A 21,210-nucleotide genomic window follows, 5' to 3' on the forward strand; every position below is an offset into this window, starting at 1 on the left:
CATCTCTACCTATCCATGTCTCTGTCTAATCATTTTGGTGATAGAAAATGCATGCAATTATTCATATCATTATGCTCAAGGATTTTGCCAAACAATAAAATTGGAAAACATCCAAGAATTCAAGTGAAACTACAATTAATGATAGTGTGGTTTTAAATAATGTTAAGGGCACAGAGTTTTGAACTACTTCATACCTGATTCATCATCTTGCCCAAACTCCTGAGTATTAATATTGCCTTAACAATGTTGCTGTTCCTCCTGCCTATGTCAGAAGAGTTTTGAGGTCCTGGTGATATGCCAGTGTAAATACATAATCACATCAACTCCCAAGATAAGATTTAAAATATCTTTCTACTTCAATGTGGCACATGATTGTGACATATTTTCAAATATAACCAAAGAGCAAATATCTTAAAATGTAGGTCCTCTTCCCATTTATGATTCCCAGAAAGCAGTTTGCCTCCACAGAGAATACAGTTATTAGGCTTTTCCTTGTGACTCTTATATACAAAATTCATTTATATAAAAGCATGAGTTTAATATATATTATTCTGCTTTTAATGAAAATTTTACCATTCTAAGCATGTAGTTCTCACTTTCACACTTTACAGTATATTATAGAGACCATTGCCTATATATTTGCTTTATTTTATCAATGTTTGCATCATATCTAATTTATCCAGTAGCCTTTTGATGACCATTTGTTTCCTATATTTTAGTACCATGGAAAGGGTTGCAATGATTGACTTTCTACATGAAAGTGACTATCTGGGTTGATGTCTATCTACAGTTTATTATTATAAACTGGGATTTTATAATAGAGATAATATGTCATTCCCTAAAAACATGTATACCCACTTAAACTCCTATCAAAAATATATGAGACTGATGGTTTACATTTCCTTTTCCAGGACCATATGTTAACAAAAATTCACCAAAATTTCATTTAAGAAAATAGATGAAAACTATATGTAATTGGGATTTTTATTTCAATGTGTTTAACTATGAATGAAATTTAGTTCATTTATATATAATTCTTTTGGTAAAGAGAAATGTCCCTTGTAAAATTGGTTCTTTTGCCCATTAGTCATTTGTATTGCCATTTTTAAGACTGATTTTTTACATTGACTTATACTTTTAAAAATACACTTTTGCACATTATATGTGTTTGAAATAAGTTTTACCACTTTGACACTTTTTTATTTTTACTATATGATTATTTATAGGAATAAATACCATAATTTATGTGAAGTAATTTGTCCCATTTCTGGCCTATAGCTAGATATAAGTAAATATTACTTCACTATGTGTTTCTATCTTATCTTCCTTGAAGAAAGTGTACAGACACTCAAAAATATAGATGACTGAAATTCTATTGAAAAGCTTCAGTTATTCCTTTGAGCATTCAGAGGTAATTATCTAATTTCCTAGTGCTTAAGCTGTAAATTTGAACTTTGAAAGAATTTTCTGATTTAGGACAAATGTCCACCTCTCTATCTTCTTAAACATGGGTAGTCTCAGCGTCTTCTTGTGTCTCCAGGAAATAACAGTGAGAGAGCCACAAAAATAATGAATAAGGGAAATAAATTAACTGTGGACCAGATGCTACAATTAAAAAGTACAAAGGTGAATGAGCGGTTGAATTTAGAATGGAAAAGAACCAGAAAGATTTGAGAGATAAAGTAAAAGGAAATGAACTTAGTCAAAGCAACAGATACAAATAAATACTCATGCTGAACCAGGCTGACAAGCGTGATACCTTGTTGTTTATTGTACTCTTTTTCTCTAATTATTACACAGTCATTTATTGGTAAGCTAAAATCTTGAATTTATTGTCTGTGTGTGTGTGTGTGTGTGTGTGTGTGTGTGTGTGTACAAGATGTAGGTTATATTAAGGGAGATGTTTTAAAATGTTTATACAATCATTCTTTGTTTAGAATCTTACTAGAAGTCTTTTGTGACTGCATTATGAGGTTCAAGGAACATAAAAGCTCATTGAAGTAAATTATGCATAACTGTTCACTGTTTTTCTACACATTGTCTCTAATTTTATCAGATCCTTGCTAAATACAAGAAAGGCATTCAGATTTGGAAATTATCTACTTGTACCAAATCCACAAAATGAACATTTGATCTATCTGAAGAATCGCATGCTTTTTCATTATTTTCCTATTGCACTCTCCTATGCAATCAGATAAATAGTTTGACTAGATGTTATGAATTGCATTTCATGGTGAAAAGATCAACACACAGGGTAACTGATTAACCATTGTTAAAGGGAAGTTCCATGATCAAATCTGTGTGTTTATTTTGTAGAATTATTCCTTTTCTCCTTGCAGAAGCACTATTTCTAACCTGTGCTTTCCCAAAATTGATTGAAATAATGCAGCAAAATAGCACTGTGGGCAGTAAATACTTAGGAAATGTCTGGAACAATTGGGTGACTTCTGTGACTGGCCACATACACACAAGTCTGGAATCAGTGGAAAGTCAGAGGTCACAGTGCAGGATGGTAAGTAAAGTCTTTCAAGGTGCCTTGCACCCTGCCCCTATTGGCACTGCAGGGTGTTTTGGAGTCACTTCCCTGTGAGAAAAAGAAGTAACCTCTACTAGAGGCAAGTCAAAGGAAGCCCAAGCAAGTTCTCATTATAGAATTAATAAATTAGGACTGCTAAATACAATCTCCAAGCGCAGACAAGCCCTGAGCAGGCAGGACAGGAACTCTGAGGTATCTTCCAGTAGAGAGGAGGCAAGGATTACACAAGAAAGAGAAAGAGAGGGATCTTTTGGATTTAGCCACAGGCAGAATACTGGAAAAAGGTTGTTGCCCAATAAAAGGTGCACATAGGGCCAGTACCAACTCCAGATTTTGATTGGCAAAACAGGGGGGCTAAGGACCAGCTCTGAAAAGGATATTTTATTTCTTTTTTTAATTAAAAATTTTAGCATTCCATTAAAGAAAGCCCCAGATATTTTTAATTATTAGCACTGCCCCAGGCAACAACATAATTAAGGGGTACATAAGAGACAAAGTTGCTAATCATGTGAAAGGCATAATTACCAGAAGAGGCATACTTTCCCCCCAGAAAACATGGAGTGGAGCAGGGCCCAGCACAAGTGGTGCTCTCATTCAGAAAATTCAGACCCAAGGGGCTGGAAAGCAGAAATAGCTTAAACCCACAATCTACCTCAGCTTCAACTATGCTCCTGGCAGGGACAGGATATGCTGAGTATTAAAGGCACTATACTGCTTTACATCCAAGGGAAGCTGTTGGCTGACAAGTGACATGATGAGCATGATAGGAAAAGCAGAGAATCAAGATGCAACACAGGAAAAACTTGCACCCTTCTGGGTCTCATCCTCAGGGAAACTTGATTCTCATTATGCCATCTACCTGAGACTCAACCTTTCTCTAAAAGATGTCCATATAGGTAGGGTAAGAAACAGCAAAACAAAAGATGAAAAATTCTCATCAATTAAAGAGAAGGTATGCTAGAATCTAGATTAAATTGAATTGAATATTAGATGGAAAACAAAGATAAACAACAAGAAAACCACAGACAAAAAGAAGGTGATGACCTCCAGAATAAGCTAATCAAGGATAAAGATGCTTAGGCATCAGCAAAAATCACAAGTCATGCTAAGAGCATGAAGATATAGTCCAATCAAAGGAATAAACCAACATTTTAAATGAGATACAGAAGTTAAAGCAACTAATTAAAGATGTTAAAGTAAATCTTCAAAATCAAATCAATGAGTTGAAAGAAAATATGGTAAAAGGGTTGAAGGATGTAAGGAAAATTCTGGGTGACCATACTGAAGATCTCAAAATCTAGAAATACACAAATGGCAGTGTTATGTGAATGAAGTCACAATAAAAGAGGTGAAAAACACAAAAGGGACCTACAATAGCAGATTTTAAGAGGCAGAAGATGGGATTAATAAACTAGGAGACAGGACATTTGAAATCCTACACATAGAAACTGATAGGGAAAAGGATGGAAAATATGTGCGGGATTACAGGGAATTGAATATCAACATCATGCACATGAATATACATGTTATAATTGTCCCAGAAGGAGAAAAGAAGGGAAAAGAAAGGGAAAACCATATTTTCCTTCAACTCATTGATTTGATTTCGAAGATTTATTTGAACATCTTTAATTAGTTGAATTAGTATCAGATAGAATGATACATGAAATAATCATTGAAAATTTCCTAACTCTTATGAAAAACATACAAGTACACATCCAAGAAGCACACAGTACCCCAAACAGAATGGATCTCAATGGCCTTTCTTCAAGATGCTTACTGATCAGATTATCAAATGCCTAAGACAAAGAGAGGCTTCTGAAAGCAACAAGAGAAAAAGCAATCTATCATATACAAGGGAAGATTGATAAGATCATGTGTGAATAAATCAGTACACACTATGAAGACAAAAAGGTGGTAGTATGATATATTTAAGATACTGAAAGTGAAAAACTGCCAACTGAGACTTCTATACCTGTGAAAAATGTCCTTCAAAAATTGAGGAGCAGTGCAATGGTGGCTCAGTGACAGAATTCTTGCCTGTCATGCCAGAGACATGGGTTCAATTACTGGTGCCTGCCCATGCAAAAAAGAAAAATGAGGGAGAGTTTAAAATATCTTCAGACACACAGACACTGTGAGATTGTATGAACAAGAAATCTTCTTTTCAAGAAATACTAAAGGGAGCACTGCAGACAGGTAGTGCAAGACAGGGATGTTTAGAGAAGAGTGTGATTATGGTTGAAAGAGGAAAACTAAGGTCATATGACACCAGAGGGAAAGACAGAGGTCAAAAACTGGGACAGTATAAATTATTGAAATCTAGAGGGGGCAATAATGGTGATTAAATGTAAAAATATAAGAAAGTTTTTACAGGAGGGAAAGCAAATTTATGCCAACATTCCAAGGTGGTGAAAATGTGATAATATATGGGAAAATCAATCCAAACATGGGCATATAATTAACAATAGCATTGTAATATTCTTCCATTCATTATAACAAAGGCAATGTACCAAAGCAAATGTCAATAAAAGGGGAGTATAAGGGAGGGGTTTTGATGCATGTTGTTGTTGTTTGCCTTTTTATTTTCTTATTTATTTCTTTCTCTTCTTTCTTTACATAAGAAATGTAAATGTTCTCATATAGATTATGGTAGTGAATTCATAACTATGTGAGTATACCAGGAGCCATTGATTGTTTACTTAGAATGTAGTGTGGTATATGAATATAACTTAAACAAATAAAGAGAGAAATACAAGCACTGGAGAAGATGTGGGGAGAGAGGTTTACCTATTCACTTTTGGTGAGGCTGTAGATTGGTCTAGTCCCTCTGGATAGAATGTGGTGTTTCCACATTCTATATATATTACCATGTATTTGTTTTCTTCTTAAGTTATTTAACATAGAATTCATAAAAAAGCAAAATAATAGCAAATAAATTGCAAGTTTTATAATATATGAAGAAGAAATGTATATGGAAATAGCACAAAACAGTAAAGAGGAAACCGGAATTATCCTTTTAAGGTATTTATATCATATATAAATAATCAGTTAAATTTAAAGCAATTTATAATTTAATTATATTTGCATTGAAAATATATCTAATTAAATGTACAGGTATTTCATTATATTTATTGCAGTAATAACTATATTAATTACAATAATATTATATTATATTATTATATTATATTGAGTTGAGAGGTTGCCTTGGAGGTTATTCTTATGCATTATGTAAATATCCCTCTTTTAGTCTAAGGTGTATTAGAGAGACTAGAGAGAGGTGCCTGAAACTGCAGAGCTGTGTTCCATTAGTCATGTTACTTGAAGACAATTCTATAATGATATAGCCTTTGCAATGTGACCGTGTGATTGTGGAAACCTTGTGACTGATGTTCCTTTTATCTATGGTATGGACAGATAAGTAAAATTTATGGATTAAAAATAAACAAATAATAGGGGAACAAATATCTAAAAAGATAGATGATACATGGGGGAAATGTATCTATTGCAAACTATGGACTGTGGTTAACAGTAATATTCTAATATTCTTTCATTAACAGTAAACAAATGTACCACACCAATACAATGGGTCAATGGGTGGGTCTTGGAGGAGGGATAAGGGGTATGGGAGGATTTGGGTTTTGTTTTTTATTTTTATTTCCATTCTGTTGCAAGGAAAACGTTCTAAAATTGATTATGGGGCTGTATGCACAACTATGTGATAATACTGTGAGCCAGTGATTGTATACTTCTGGTGATTTGTGTAGTGTGTAAGTATACCTCAATAAAACTGTATTTTAAAAAAATGAAGCTACACATCAAAAAGAACTACCGTGTAGCCCCCAAAAATTTAATAAAGGAATTATGCTTTTAAAAAAAAACATTAAAAAATCCCCACAAATTACATTGCAGAAATAGGAAAACTAATAACCAAATTTATTTGGAAGAGCAGCGTGCCCAAAATATCTAAAAATATAGCTAAAAATATCTTCAGAAAAAGAAATGAAATGGGAGACTTCACACCACTTGACTTAAAAGCATATTATGAAGCTGTAGTGGTCAAAAGAGCATAGTAATGGCATAAACATAAATACACTGACCAGTAGAATCAAATTGAGTGTTCAGAAATAGACCATTTCATTTCATCTATGTAAAACTGACCTTTGATAAGATAGTCAAGCCAAGCTATTTGGGAAAGAGCAGCCTCTTCAGTAAGTGGTGCTTGGAGAACTGGATATCCATATGGAAAACAATGAATGAATATCCATATGTCACACCTTATACAAAAATTAACTCAAAAATGAATCAAAGACTTAGATATTAGAGCTAAGACCATAAAACTTTTAGAAGAAAATGTAGGGGATATCTTATAAATCATGTAATAGGAGTCAGTTTCCTAGACCTTACACCCAAAGCATAAGCACTGAAGAAAGAAATAGATAAATAGAATCTCCTCAAAATTAAACACTTTTGTGCATCAAAAAACTTCATCAGGAAAGTAAAAAGACAGACCACACAATGAGAGACAATATTTGGAAAACACATATCAGATAAGCATTCAGTTTCCAGAGTATATAAGGAAATTCCTCAGCTCAACAACAAAAAGACAAACAACTGAATTACAAAATGGGTAAAAGATATGAAGAGATACTTTTCAGAAAAGGAAATACAAATGGCTAAAATGCATATGAAATGATGCAAACTTCACTTGTTATTAGGGAAATGCAAATCAAAACCACAATGAAATATCATCTCACACCCACTAGAATATTCATTACCAAAAACAAACAACATCAACAAAAAAACAAGACAACACCACGTGCAGGAGATGACATGGAGAAAGAAGCACATTTATCCACTGGTGGAGGGAATGTAAAATGGTACAACCACTCTGGAAGACAATTTGCTGGTTCCTCAGAAAGCTAAATATAGAATTGCCATATGATCCAGCAATTTCATTACTAGGTATATATTCAGTGGAACTAAAGCAAGGGCACAAATGGACATTTGCACACTCAAATTTATAACAGCATTATTTACAATTGCTAAAGATGGAAACAGCCCAAAAGTCAGGAATGGATAGCACAATAGTACCTGACTGTAGTACAACTATATAAGTACACAGAAGGAAATCAACTATGAGGATGATTGAGGGAGAATGGCTGGGGTATGTATGAAGACAGAAGGAAAGATAGGAGAAAAAGACTGACATGATATAACTTAGGAATGCCAAGAGAGGGCAATGATGGTGAGTAAATGTACAAATAAAAAATACTTTTGCAGGAAGGAGAATAAAAGAATGTCAAAATTGCAAGGTGTTTAAAATGAATGATATACAGGAAAATGTACAACTGATGCAAGTTGAGGGTTTATAGTGAACACCAATATTGTAATATACTTCCACTGAATGTAAAAAAGGCATTATGCCAAACTAAATGTCAACATGTGGGGGTATGGGAGAGGGGTTATTATTCTTTGTGGAAGAAAAGGAAATGACTTCCTATATATTATGGTGATAAATGCATGTCTATTTACTTAGGTTTGATTGTGTGATGTGCAAATAAAACTGTTTAAAACTGAACAGAGAGGGTGGTGTGATGGTGGCTCAGGGTCAGAATTCTGGCTTGCCATGCCAGAGACCAGGGTTTGCTTCCTGGTGCCTGTCCATGCAAAAAATAAAAAATAAACAAAATAAACAGAGAAAAAAATGCTAGAGAAATTGGAGAGAATGAGATGTACCTATCTACTGTTGGTAAGGAAACTGAGAGGTGCAGCCCCTTGGAGGGCCATGTAGTGGTTAGACATGAGGCTCAGGTGGGTTTAACAAATGACCTGTAAACCCTTTGTTCAGTATACACCTGGAGGAACTGAGTACAGGGATATCAATGGATATTTGTACACTGGTGCTTACAGTGGCAGTGTTTATAATTCACAATGGATAGAGGTGGCATAAGTGTACAATGACTGAAGAATGAATGAGGAAACTGTAGTTTATACATACAATGGACTCCTGAGTGGCCATAAGGAGGAAAGTTCTGAAGTATGGAACTATGTGAATTAGCCATAAAGACTGTATATTGAATGAAATATCAGAAACAAAAAGACAAATATTATCATGCCTTACTCATATTTCTATTATAATCGAAACTATAATAGAAAAGCTCAGTGAACTGAAGTCAAAGGTATGGGTTATCAGGTTGGAGCCTATTGCAAAGTGTACTACATTGCAAGCTCTTACAACAGTCACATATATTCAAGAATTGTAAGTGCTATTTCTAAATTCTGAGATACTGAACTGTTTGTATATATTCTGGCTATTCCCAGAAACTTCAGGTATTTATGTCATACCTGAGAATCAGATTTAGTGCTCTGAGGCTATGAAAGTATGTCATACAGGAACTTTTTAAAAAGTTGAAAAAAGGATAAGACATCAACTAGAAATGTGAATGAAACTGTTCTGGATAGGATTGGAGTAGATCAGAATACAGGGTAAAGGATGATATCATGCATATTTTTAAACTTCAACTTCTGAGTTAGATTAAAGGGAGAAATGTTTAGTTGGGGCAAGGTTTATATTATGGGTAGTGCATTACTTAATTTAACTGTTATGGTCAGCTTCATTGAACACCATAACTGCATGGAATCTTGAATAAGGCATGAAAACTTGTTGATTTGTACAGGTTAGTGTGATGCCCTGATATATCCAACAGTAATTTGAGCAGTGAATAAAGAAGCATTTGCAAAGTCCCCTTGGGGGTCTTGGGAGAAAGGAGGAAATTTTCAACTCCCCCATTTGAAAATATCCGATATTGCACAGGAAATGTGGGCAGCAATTTCAATAGGCTGAGACCCGATATTGGGGTTCACCCCTATGAAATTTATTCCTGAAAAATATAGGCTAAGCCTACTGAAAATTATACCTAATGGTCACTCCCAAGAAAATCTCTTTTTTTTTTTTGCTCTGATGTGGCCTCTCTCTCTAAGCAAAATCTACAGGGGATAAAACTGTCCTCACCCTACATGGGACACGACTTTCAGGGATGTAAATCTCCCTGGCAGAGAAGGACACAAGTCATGGGATTCACCAGGATGGCATCATGGGATTGAGAAAGGCTTCTTGACCCAAAGGGAGAAGAAAGAAATGAGGCAAAATAAAGTTTCAATGGCTGAGAGATTTAAAATAGAGTCAAGAGGTTATCCCGGAGGTTATTCTTATACATTATATAGATACTCCTTTTTAGTTTGTCATATGCTGGAGTGGCTGGAGGGCAGAATCTGAAACTGTTGAGCTGAGTTCCAGTAGTCATGACTCTTGAAGACTATTATACAAGAAAATAAATTTTATAATATAACTGTGTGATTGTGAAAACCTGTTTCTGATGCTCTTTTTATCCAGGATATGGACAGATGATTTTAAAAATATGGATACAAAATAAATAAATATTAGGTGTACAAAGGGTAAAAAAAAATTGGGTACGTTGAAATACTTAGTGGTCAGTGAGAGGGAGGAGCTGAGGGGTAAGGGATATGTGAGGTTTTTCTTTTTTTCTCCTTTTCTGAAGTTATACAAATGTTCTAAAAATTATCTTGGTGATGAATGCACAACTAAGTAATGATATTGTTAGTCATTGATTGTACACCATATATGGACTGTATATGTGTGAAGATTTGTCAATAAAAAAGTTTTAAAAAATACATATGGAGCAATATGGTGCCCAGGATAGCAAAATCTATCTTGAAAAAAGGACTCAATTTCAAGGGCTGTCATTCCTGTTCTTCAAAGATATTACAAACCCAAAATAATCAAGACCATATAGCACTGGAACAAGGACAGTATTATAGACTTAAGGAATTGAATTGAGAGTTCAGCAATCAACCCTCACATCTATGGCCAACTGTAGTTTGGCTAGAGTGTCCCCCAACTGATGTTTGGCTAAGGTGCCAAATATCTCCATTCAATAGGTAGAGAATAGTCTCTTCAAAGAATGGTGCAAAGTAACAGACCCATGGGCAAAATAATGAATGTGGAACCATGTGCTAATTTGAAATGGTTGTGTACCCCAACCCCCAGAAAAGCCATTTTCTTTCAATTCTGATCCAAACTTGTGGGTCCTGGCCTATTGTTATGAAGTAACTTTTGTTTAGACTGTTTCACTGAAGACTGACCAATTCAATTATGGATGTGGACTTTCAATTAGATGAAGATGTGGCTTCACCCATTCAAGGTGGGTTTTGATTAGTTTACCAATAATCAAATTGTACTTCAAATGGGAAACATTTTGGAAAAGCCTCAGATGCAGATGCAGACCCAGACATTTGAAATACATGAAATCCAGGACATACCAAGAGCTGAGAGAATCAGTAGAAGCTAGACAGAAATGAGAAGCATAAATGGAAAGGCCTAGAAAGCTCTAAAGAGAATGAGAGTTTTGTCCCAGTGAAGCTAAGGGAAGACCCCCAGATGCTTAAAGAGGAAGCCACTGGAATCAGAAAATGGAAAAAATTGAACCAGGTATGAAGAACATCAGATGCTAGCCACATGCCTTCTCAGCTGACAGAAGTGTTCTAGACACGATTGGCCTTTCTTGAGTTAGGCATTAGCAAACTAAAACATATTTTAACACCTGAAGTGGGCTACTGTGGTTTGTAAATCCAAATATGTTGGCACAACTTTTCAAATGGATAAGGGAAAGATTCTGGAAGAGGCATGAAAATCTTGATAGAGAAGGCCTGAATTGCTTTGAACAGACAGTTGGTAGAAATGTGAACTCTAAAGATACCTCTGAGAGGCTTTGACAGAAATAATGCTTGTGTTATTGCAAACTGGAAGGAAGTTGATCCTTGTGAGAGAATTTGGCAAAATTAAGTACTGGTGTTAGATAGAATGGAAAATATAAAAGCCACGAGTTGGGATACATAACTGAAGAGATTTCCAAATTAAAAATGGAAGGTGTGGCCTAATTTCTCCTTGCAGACTAAAGTGAAATGTGACAGGGAAGGGATAAGCCAGGAAAAGAGCTCTTGTTTATAAAGAAACCAAAAATTGGTGGCCCAGAAAATTCTGGGCTTCCAGAATGTGAGATCCCAGGTAATAAAGCTCCATGTGAGGATTTAACCAAACATGGAACCAGTCAGCCATTACAGGACAATCCAGGATTGGAGATGGAGTTATGAAGTACAGATTTGTGGAAAGTTTTGTTCTCTGATGGTTATGATCCCTGCATAATGCATAGAAAATACCAATACTGTTGCAGGATCTGTATAAATGGATCCACTATCAGTCTGTATTTAAAGGGACAGAAAAGTGACAAATTGAATGAAAAATGACTTCAGAGGCAGAACCATGGACCAAGAGAGTGGACCCATCTTAAACATGGAAAGGGCATATTTACCATAGAATCATCGCTTAAAATGATTTTTGCCACCACAGGCATTGAGAGGGTAGAATACATTCCCTGGGGCTTGGGGATAGCCTGGTGATCATCCCATCTTTCTAGAGGTGAGTGTGTGCCCCAGAGTGGACAAAGATCCCTCAAACTTGGGGTTTGTGCCTATGAGATTTATACCCACAAATGATAAGCTAAGCCTACTTAAAATTAGGCCTAAGTGTCACCTCCAGAACACCTCTTTTGATGTTCAGATGTGGCCTTTCTCGCTCAGCCAACATGGCAATTGAACTCACTGCCCTCCCCCTTTCTATGTGGGACATGACTACCAGGGGTGTAAACCTCCCTGGCAACATGGGACAGAACTCCTGGAATGAGCTGGGACTCAGCATCAAGGGATTGAGTAAACCTTTTTGACTGAAAGGGGAAGAGAGAAATGAGACAAAACAGTGTCAGTGGCTGACAGATTTCAAACAGAGTCAAGAGGTTATCCTAAAGGTTATTTTTATGCATTATATAGATATCCCCTTTTTAGTTTATGGTGCATTGGAGTGGCTAGAGGGATGTGCGTGAAACTGCAGAGCTGTATTCCAGTAACCATGTTTCTTGAAGATGATTGTATAATGATATAGTTTTCACAATGTGACTGTGTGATTACCAAAACCTTGTGTCTGATGCTCCTTTTATTAACAGTATGAATAGATAAATAAAAAACATGGATAAGAAATAAACAATTAATAGGGAGAAGAAAGGTTAAAATAAACTAAGTGGATTGAAATACTAGTGATCAATAAAGGGAATAGTAAGGTGTATGGCATGTATGAGCTTTTTCTTTTTTCTTTTTCTTTTGCTGGAGACATTCAAATGGTAAAAAATGATCATGATGATGAATACACAACTATGTAATGATACTGTGAGCCATTTATTGTAACCATGTCAAGAATGTTTGTAAGTTTGTTCATTGCTTATAACAAAAATATTTTTTTAAAAGATAGCATTACTACATACAGCAAGGGTTAAAAAATTGAAATTGTATCATACTCTGACAAAACACGTACCTGTAGCTGATCTGGTTAAAACTAAGGTAACTGAGAATATACATAAAAGGTAATATTATCTGGTTTTAAAACTAACTTTTGTGTAAGACAAAAAAGAAGTGATGTTTATTTTATCCAAAATTAAAATTTTCAGTAGAACACTATCTAATTTAACCTGTCTAGTAAGTTTATTTAAACAACCTAATTCTGCTTTATTTCATGTGGAACTTAGAAGAAAGAATAAATCTTGATATTCTGTATGAGTTAATGTTTTTTATTCAGCAATGCATTGCAAAGTATGTTGGGCCAAAAATCTAAAAGTATTTGCAAATTCCTTTGAGAAAATGAAAAAAAAGAAAGAAAGAAAGAAAGAAGGAAGGGAGGGAGGGAGGGAGGGAGAGAGGGAGGGAGAGAGAGAAAGAGAGAGAGAGAGAGAGAGAGAGAGAGAGAGAGAGAGAGAGAGAGAGAGAGAGAGAGAGAGAGAGAGAGAGAGAAAGAAAGAAAGAAAGAAAGGAAAGAAAGGAAGATTGGAAAAATTGGAACTACTAAACTTAACTACATGGGGATTTCTGATATTCTCTTAAGCAATAAATTTCCCCAATTTAATAAGCCAAGCTCTCTATCTTGAGGCCTGTCCTTATGAAACGGAATTATATAGTGGCAAAGCTGACCCTATGTATAATTAAAGCCAAAGTGTCATCCCTGGGGAAATTTTTTTGTTGCTCAAGTTGCGATCTCTCTTTCTAAGCCAATGTCTGACCTCCATACATTGGACATACATTGGACACAAGTTACCATGGTGTAAATCTCCTAGACAAGATGGAACATGACTCTCAGGAAAAGCCTAGCCTTGGCAATATCATACATATCTCTTAATGATAAACCTGGCCTTGCCATTTTGGAATTGATTGATGAAAAGGGAAAAATAAATAGAGTTTCAATGGCCAAAAGATTTCAAATTGAATCATGATATCACTCTGGAAGTTGTTTTATGCAATTTTCAGCCAGATATTGAAAATATCTGCAACATTATGACAAGCCCAAACTAACAGTATTCCAGGAAACCCTTAAGGATACACTGGGCTCTATAAAAATTGTGCATGTTAAGTTTATTTTGCAGAGATTTAAAGCCTCCAGATTTTTACAATGCCAGATGAACTCTGAAACCCCAAAGTACTGGTATCTCTAAGAACAACCAGTTTCATTCTTCTACACCACCGTGGGGATGTCCCTGTTTTGGCAGGAAAAAGTTATGAGCCATTGTCCAGATATCCTTCAATATTAAAAGATGATTATCAAATGAGAGGAAGGAACTGAAACCTAGAAGTTATGATTTAGATAATGATTATGGTTGCTTAATAATCATATAGATATTCCCTATAATTTCTCATATATTGGAGTAAGCAGAGGGAAATGTCTGAAATGTTTGAACTGTAATCCAACTGCCTTGATCCCTGATAATGATTGTACGGGCTTTATCTTGTGCCCTTTTGATTGTAAAAACATTATGGCTGACTCTCACTTTTACCCATTTTACATGATTTTTTTTGATTTTGCAGTCTTGTGATCACTGAGGCAGTCCATTTTATGTTTATTAATGAAGAATCTTTGGTCAGCCAAAAATTCATAGCTCATCCCAAATATAAAATTTTCTTTATAGCAGGAGTTGGAGCCAACCCAAGTGGGCCCAGCTGACATATGCAGTATCTTAAACTTTAATCTATAAATCATCTATGCCTCATTATAATGATGTGCATACAAAAATCATTTCTATCATTGTCTGCCTTTTTCTTAGGTTCATTCTGTGACTAAGCATGAAATCAATTTCCATTTGCTCAATAATTAAATCCATATAACCACATCCTATGAGAACATTACACTCAGAATCCTAAAATCTGTCCATCTTTTAATGCTATAAAACTATTCAAATTACTGCAGTTTGGGGAGACAGATTTTGGGTTGGTAGACCATCTGATCTCTTGCTTCATACCTAACAATATACTTTTTCTGTTTGAAATGCTGGTGTCTCAGGAATTGGGAATTGAGTGCATTGAACAAAGGATTCCAAAACATTTGTCTGTTAAGAATTTGGTGATCCCAGAAGTGGTGTTCCCAATGCTCTGGAGGGCCGGCAGAATAGTTAAGCATGGTGTCCTAGTTTGTTAGCTGCCAGAATGCAATATACCAGAAATGGAATGGTTTTTTTAAAAGGGAATTTAATAAGTTGTTAGTTTACTGTTCTAAGGCCAAAAAATTGTCCCAATTAAAACAAGTCTACAGAAATGTCCAATCTGAGGCATCCAAGGAAAGATACCTTGGTTCAAGAAGGCCGATGAAATTCAGGGTTTCTCTCTCAAGTGAGAAGGCACATGGTAAACACAGTCAGGGCTTCTTTCTCAGCACATGGTAAACATGGCATTATCTGCTAGCTTTCTTTCTTGGCTTCTGGTTTCATGAAGCTCCCTGGGATGTGTTTTCCTTCTTCATCTCTAAAGATCGCTGGCTTGTGGACTCCCTGCTTCATGGTGCTGCAGCATTCTCTGCTATCTCCAAATCTCATTCATTCTCCAAAATGTTTCCTCTTTTATAGGACTCCAGAAACTTATCCAGACCCACTCAAATGGGTGGAGACATGTCACCTAATCCAGTTTAACAACCACTCTTGATTAAGTCACATCTCAAGGGAGATGACCTAATTACAGCCTCAAGCATACAGTATTGAATAGGGATTGAATAGGGATTATTTTGCCTTTACAATATGGGCTTTAGATTAAAACATGGCTTTTCTAGGGTATATATATCTTTTCAAACCAGCACACATGGTAATCCAAAATTTTGCAGCCACTGTACGCTATTTAGTTCACTGGCTTAGCAATTGGGTGTTTTGTCTGATCTATTGGAATTTCAGACCAGCTAAGTAGGGTTCCAATGAATCACCAAACCACTGCCCTGTTTAGGCAAGGCCTGGACACAGCTGTGGTTAATGAACTGAGGATGAACCTCAGGAGGCTTAAAGGGTTCCACCAAATATTGAAAGATCAAAGTACAGTAAGTCAATCACATTAAGTGCAACAGGATAATCACAAAAAAGATCCTACACATTGTCCTCAAGTTGGGGCAGAGGAATACAAGAAATCCCCCTTGCAGTAAAATTGTGGTGCTATTGCTAGCACACATTTTCCTTGAGCTTAAAGACAAAGACCTTGCAAACTCCAGAGAGCTGGCAGAAAACTGCTTCAGAGTATTGACCACAGGGAGGTAAGTCTTTGAGCTGTGTGTGTGTGCATGTGTGTGTGTGTGTGTGTGTGTTTGTGTGTGGAGAGAGAAAGACAGAGAGTGAGAGACAGAAAGAGAGAGAGTCACTGCTTATCTGTGTATCTGCATTACCTCTTATTGGCTGGTTATTTTTTACTTCCTCGTTTTCTTTCTTCCACTCAGTGCAAACATATCCTTGCCTTAAATTTTCAGTTTAGGTTTCTTAAGAGATCTGTATGGTCACACAGGAATTATTTTCTCCAGTGATGGCTGACAACTGTATCAACTCAGCCACTCTGAGGACTGCATGGACAGGTAACTTCCTTCTTCAATGTATATACTCAGTGTGGTGATACCTTTGTTGAATTCAAAGACAAACTGCAGACATAGCAGATACATATCTAGCATGAGTCCTATTTCTAGACCCCACACCATCCAGCCCAGGATCCATAAAGCAGTAACTGTTAAGGGCACATCCATGCAATACTCACCCAGCACAGTATCCAGGTGACACTGGAAACTTCTTCCTGTTCCTGACCCCTTTCTGAGGAGGGGCAGTCTGGGAGATGTGGTCCCATCCAGGGATCTGCTCTTATGTACCTAGATTGGAAGTAAGTTCCTATTTAGGGTCTGGAAAGCAAACTGAATACTTGTGGAAAAGTTGGGATATCTTTTTAAAAATGTAAAGTGTCATGTACTCCTTCCCTTCTAAGTTTTGCTTATATTTTTTTCTGCTATCCCTTCTTTTTGGACTCCTCTTGTTAGAAAAGAAAATGTGGCAAGGAACACAGATTTATACAATACTCCCCCAATCCATTCACATCTCAGGTCCAAGTTTATTAGAGTACAATAATCTGATAAACAAAGTAACTATACCTAGTCATATACCTGTATCATTCACATAAAGTTATCTGGTCCTCCATGTGTTTGGAAAAGGAGAAGCAGTTCAGGAACATAACACAGGTCACTGAGAAGGAGATATACTTCTGATGAGCCAGGTGGGTGAAGTTTTACTCCAGTAGTCAACACGCCACAGAGCTGGAAGTTTTCAGTTATGTATTGCTATTAAGTATGTGAGATGGAGGAAGGGATCCTTCTAGGCCTCTCTGAGATTTCATTGAGTCTAGCTGTTATCTGTGAAGCAGTGCATGTCTCCCAGCCTCCCTCATGAATGGAAAACATTCTTTGGAAACTGCATCTATTCCTCAATAATGGAATCAGTTTTATTGATGACTATGAATGCAGGGTCCCATTACCCACAAATTCCTCTTCAAAATTTTGTAAAATATGAAGGTACTTGTATCTTCCCCATTTTGAAAGCTGAGCGGGTTATTTTTCTATATTTCAATAACCCCACTTCTGCCTGTTCCGCTTACAGAGACTTATATAATGTTCAATGATAAGAAGTTACATGATGATGTCTGGTTTACACTGACACTTTCTTATTATGAAAAGTCTCTAAATGTCTTAAAGTATTTTCATCATATTTCTTCTAAATATAATTCATGAATAAACCACCTCATTAGATCTCTAGGCAGGTCTGATGCAGAAAACTGGAAATGGGTAGGTGAACTATGCTACCAACTCCTCACTTCCATTCCCTTGTTACCTTGAGAACTCAAAGCAGGCACTCAGTAAGAGCTATGGATATACCCTTCCATCACCTAATCCCAAAGTCCTGGGATATCCTAAATATATATCACCAAACAGGGCAGAATACAGCATGTGATGAATTGAATAAATAAATATCCTAGGGAACAGTAAAGAACACTCTTTGTGATTCAAAGAGACCATCTTCTTCAAAGAATGTCTAACATCAGGGCTATTTGATAATGACTATAAGTGTGCTGATTATCTTGAGATTTTCAAGGTTTTCCTTTTACATCTAAGCTCATTCACACTGCAGATTCCAATTGCGTGCCTCCCCAAGTGGTCTCATTTCCTAGCTTCCAGGGATTTTCTGCATTATTCCTCACTCACACACACACCTATGTATCCTCAAACTAAAAATGACATGTTGCATCCTCATATGCACAATCTCTCTGACTTCCTCTTCTGGAAGTTGAAGTTGGAGTAAATTCTCTTCTTTTAAATGGTCCTCAAATTAGATTCCCTGTGTCACAATCTCCCTCTTGAGTGGCATATTTCAATTGATCAGTAACTTATTTCCATCTGCAAAATTTCCTGTTTCAAATTAATGACACAATAATGGGTATTTTTCTTATGACTCTACCCTATGGAGACTTTGCTCTCTGTGAGGGACTTACTCAACACCTGATGTCCTAACACTTCACTATTGGTATATGTTGTCACTGACAGTGAAATGTATTGGGGAAGCAATGCCTTACCTGTCAATTCACCCTGTTTCTCTACTTTCTTGCCTTTGCACTGATGCTGAACAACCAAGAAATAAGTGGTTCATGAATATAATATAAATGCCTCTTTTCAAAGAAATATTCAGAACATAATATCTGAATAATATATCTTTTAATTTAGTCTATTAAACACTTGTGAATTACTGCTTTCTAGTATGGTTTAAACTTTGAATAACACAAAGATTGTTTTGTTTTGGATGAAATGAATTATTTTTTCAGGAATCCTTTTCTTGGTTAGGAGTCCTCTTTTGAACAAAGCCAAGAATCTCCATCCTACAGGAGCACATGTGCTCCTAAAATAGGATGTGACCTGACAGAGCTCAGAAAAAAGCATCTCATTAGAGGCTTTCAGAGGCTCAGAATTGTCCTTCATATCAGCATAACAAAGGGAACATGCTCAGCCAGGAGATATGGATGTGGAATAGGGATATAGAACAAAGGTTTAGTGACTCTTTATAGATATCATGGATATCCTATATATTAAAATCCATAGCCACATGGCTGTGAAGTTTGGATTGAACCAACAGCCCACACAACAGTATCTCCCCTTACCTGTTCCCTATATTTTAGACCTATCCTTTTGATTGTTTCGTACATAGCTGTCCCTCTGCACCAATGTAATAGATTTAGAAAAGTGGGAAATGGGACAGAGGAAAACTGAATCTCTACTGGGGACTGGTAATAGGGTACCTTACCTCACTGAAGTCCAGATGCTGCTCAATTACCTGGAATAGTAACTTCCGCTGCCTGTAGTGGGTCAAAAGAATGTAAAGCCCCACTACAGACAAGCACAGATAGACAAAGCCCAGGCCCCAATACTATGGGTCACTCTAGCTGAATTATATAGAAAAATTTTCAACATCCACAGTGAAGTGCTGCCTCAGGTAACTAAGCATTGAGGAAGCATGCTCCAGCCCAGAATTCCAGTCTGACATCACAGAGCTTAGGCCAGTCACAGAGGCTCAGTTGCTGTGGGAGAGGATGACCAGAGGAAGGATCACACATGACCTATCCCCCCCCACCTCACTTCTCCTTTGCTCCAAATAAAGCCTCCTCCAAGCCTCTTTTCTTTCCATATTATCACTGGCTTCTGTTTCCCAAATTTATATTTTATTTACTTCACAGGTATCAGTTTTAGTGTAAGTTTCCACTTCTCTTAATATGGAAATATGTGGTAACCATTACGCTAATTCACCAGTTCCACAGTTCTCTAAACTGAATTTCTCCCAAGAATTTTGGGTAAAACTTTTATTTTATACTTGGAGTCTCCTCTTTTCTCAACTTTAGTGTGCCTGGATAAGTTTTTAAAAATATCTCAACTTATACCAGAATTTCTCTACAAGTCACTATTGAAATTTTGTGTCTGAAATTTCTTTTGGTGATTTTTGTGTCAGATAGTTATTTAGGGTGAGAATTTACCAGAACTGACAGATACTTTCTCAGTCTAATTTCAATCAATACCTTCACCATCATCTCTTTTACTCAGATAACTTAAATTTCAAGCTGTAACATTCCATGTATTCCCTTGACTTCAAGAAGGTTCTCTATTTTATCAAAATTCTCCTCATAAACCTTATGATTTTGTATGCTAAGTTAATTTAATTTATATTCTTCAATTGATATTTCAGAATACATTTAGATTATTAGAAATTAAAGTATCAGAAAACTAGAAACACTTATCAAATTATGATATATCAGGATAATAATTACAAACAAATAATCATGAATGCAGAGTAGAGATTTAACCAAAATTCTGATATAATTCTTTTTAAGAGATTATTGTATGATAATGGAGTTGGTTGTGAAAGCCAAGTACTTACAGACCACACTGAGGGCTCAAACTAAATAAACTAAATGTCTAAATTTAATAAATCAAGAAACAATAATGCAAATAGTATTTTAAAATATGGAAATCAATAATGAATGCAAGAGCTAAAAGTTAAAAGAGGTTATTTCTGAGAAACTGGCCTTAACAAGAGACTATGGATTTCACTGTTTAATTTTTTTTTCTTTTTATCATTTTTATAGAAATAATTGGTATCTAATATCAAATGAACCCTACAAGTGTTTGCTGTGCATTTTATTTGAAAATATGTTCACTAGCCTGATACAAAATCCTAGGTTCTATTTATAATTTAAATGCCATTTAAGAAGACAAGTATTCTGAAATCCTCTTCAACCAGAAAAGATTGTGATGCTGGATTATTTAGGGTGGGCACATTTTGAAAAATATTTTTGAGCTCTCAAGAAATTATAGCAAGCCCTCAGTGGACATCTACCACAACAGCAAAAAGTCTCAACAAGAAATGAAAGTCAAAATAGTAGTAAACTTATGATTGAATCTAAAATGAAACTACCACACTAAAACCTAGAATTGAGCAAAATTCAAAATCCTAGCACTTCACTGATTATCAGCCCCACTGACAAATTGTCTTTCAACCTGACTAACTGGAAGAGTTGAACTTAATACCACTCCACATGTTTTCAGTAAGGTCATGTATTAAAAAACTATCTTCAGTTGGGAAGAAAGACTTAGAAAATTTTGGATGACACCCATGTGAATAAAAAACTAAATTAGTTTTTGTTGGAACTTGGTGGAAATTTAATTATTATCAAAAGCCATC

General features: G+C 35.9%; 1 long non-coding RNA gene across 1 annotated transcript in view; it reads right to left on the reverse strand.

The window, feature by feature from the left end:
• Positions 1-19,492, reverse strand: part of LOC143672944 (uncharacterized) — a 124,927-nt gene extending 105,435 nt beyond the window's left edge. Inside the window, exons 1-2 of the long non-coding RNA XR_013170109.1 lie at positions 19,282-19,492; positions 16,703-16,811 (exon numbers count right to left, since the gene is read on the reverse strand). This is a non-coding gene — a long non-coding RNA (uncharacterized LOC143672944). The remainder of the gene's footprint in view (positions 1-16,702; positions 16,812-19,281) is intronic.
• Positions 19,493-21,210: the final 1,718 nt, after the last annotated feature.

This window comes from Tamandua tetradactyla (assembly GCF_023851605.1).
Source record: "Tamandua tetradactyla isolate mTamTet1 chromosome 22 unlocalized genomic scaffold, mTamTet1.pri SUPER_22_unloc_2, whole genome shotgun sequence".
NCBI lineage: Eukaryota > Metazoa > Chordata > Mammalia > Pilosa > Myrmecophagidae > Tamandua > Tamandua tetradactyla.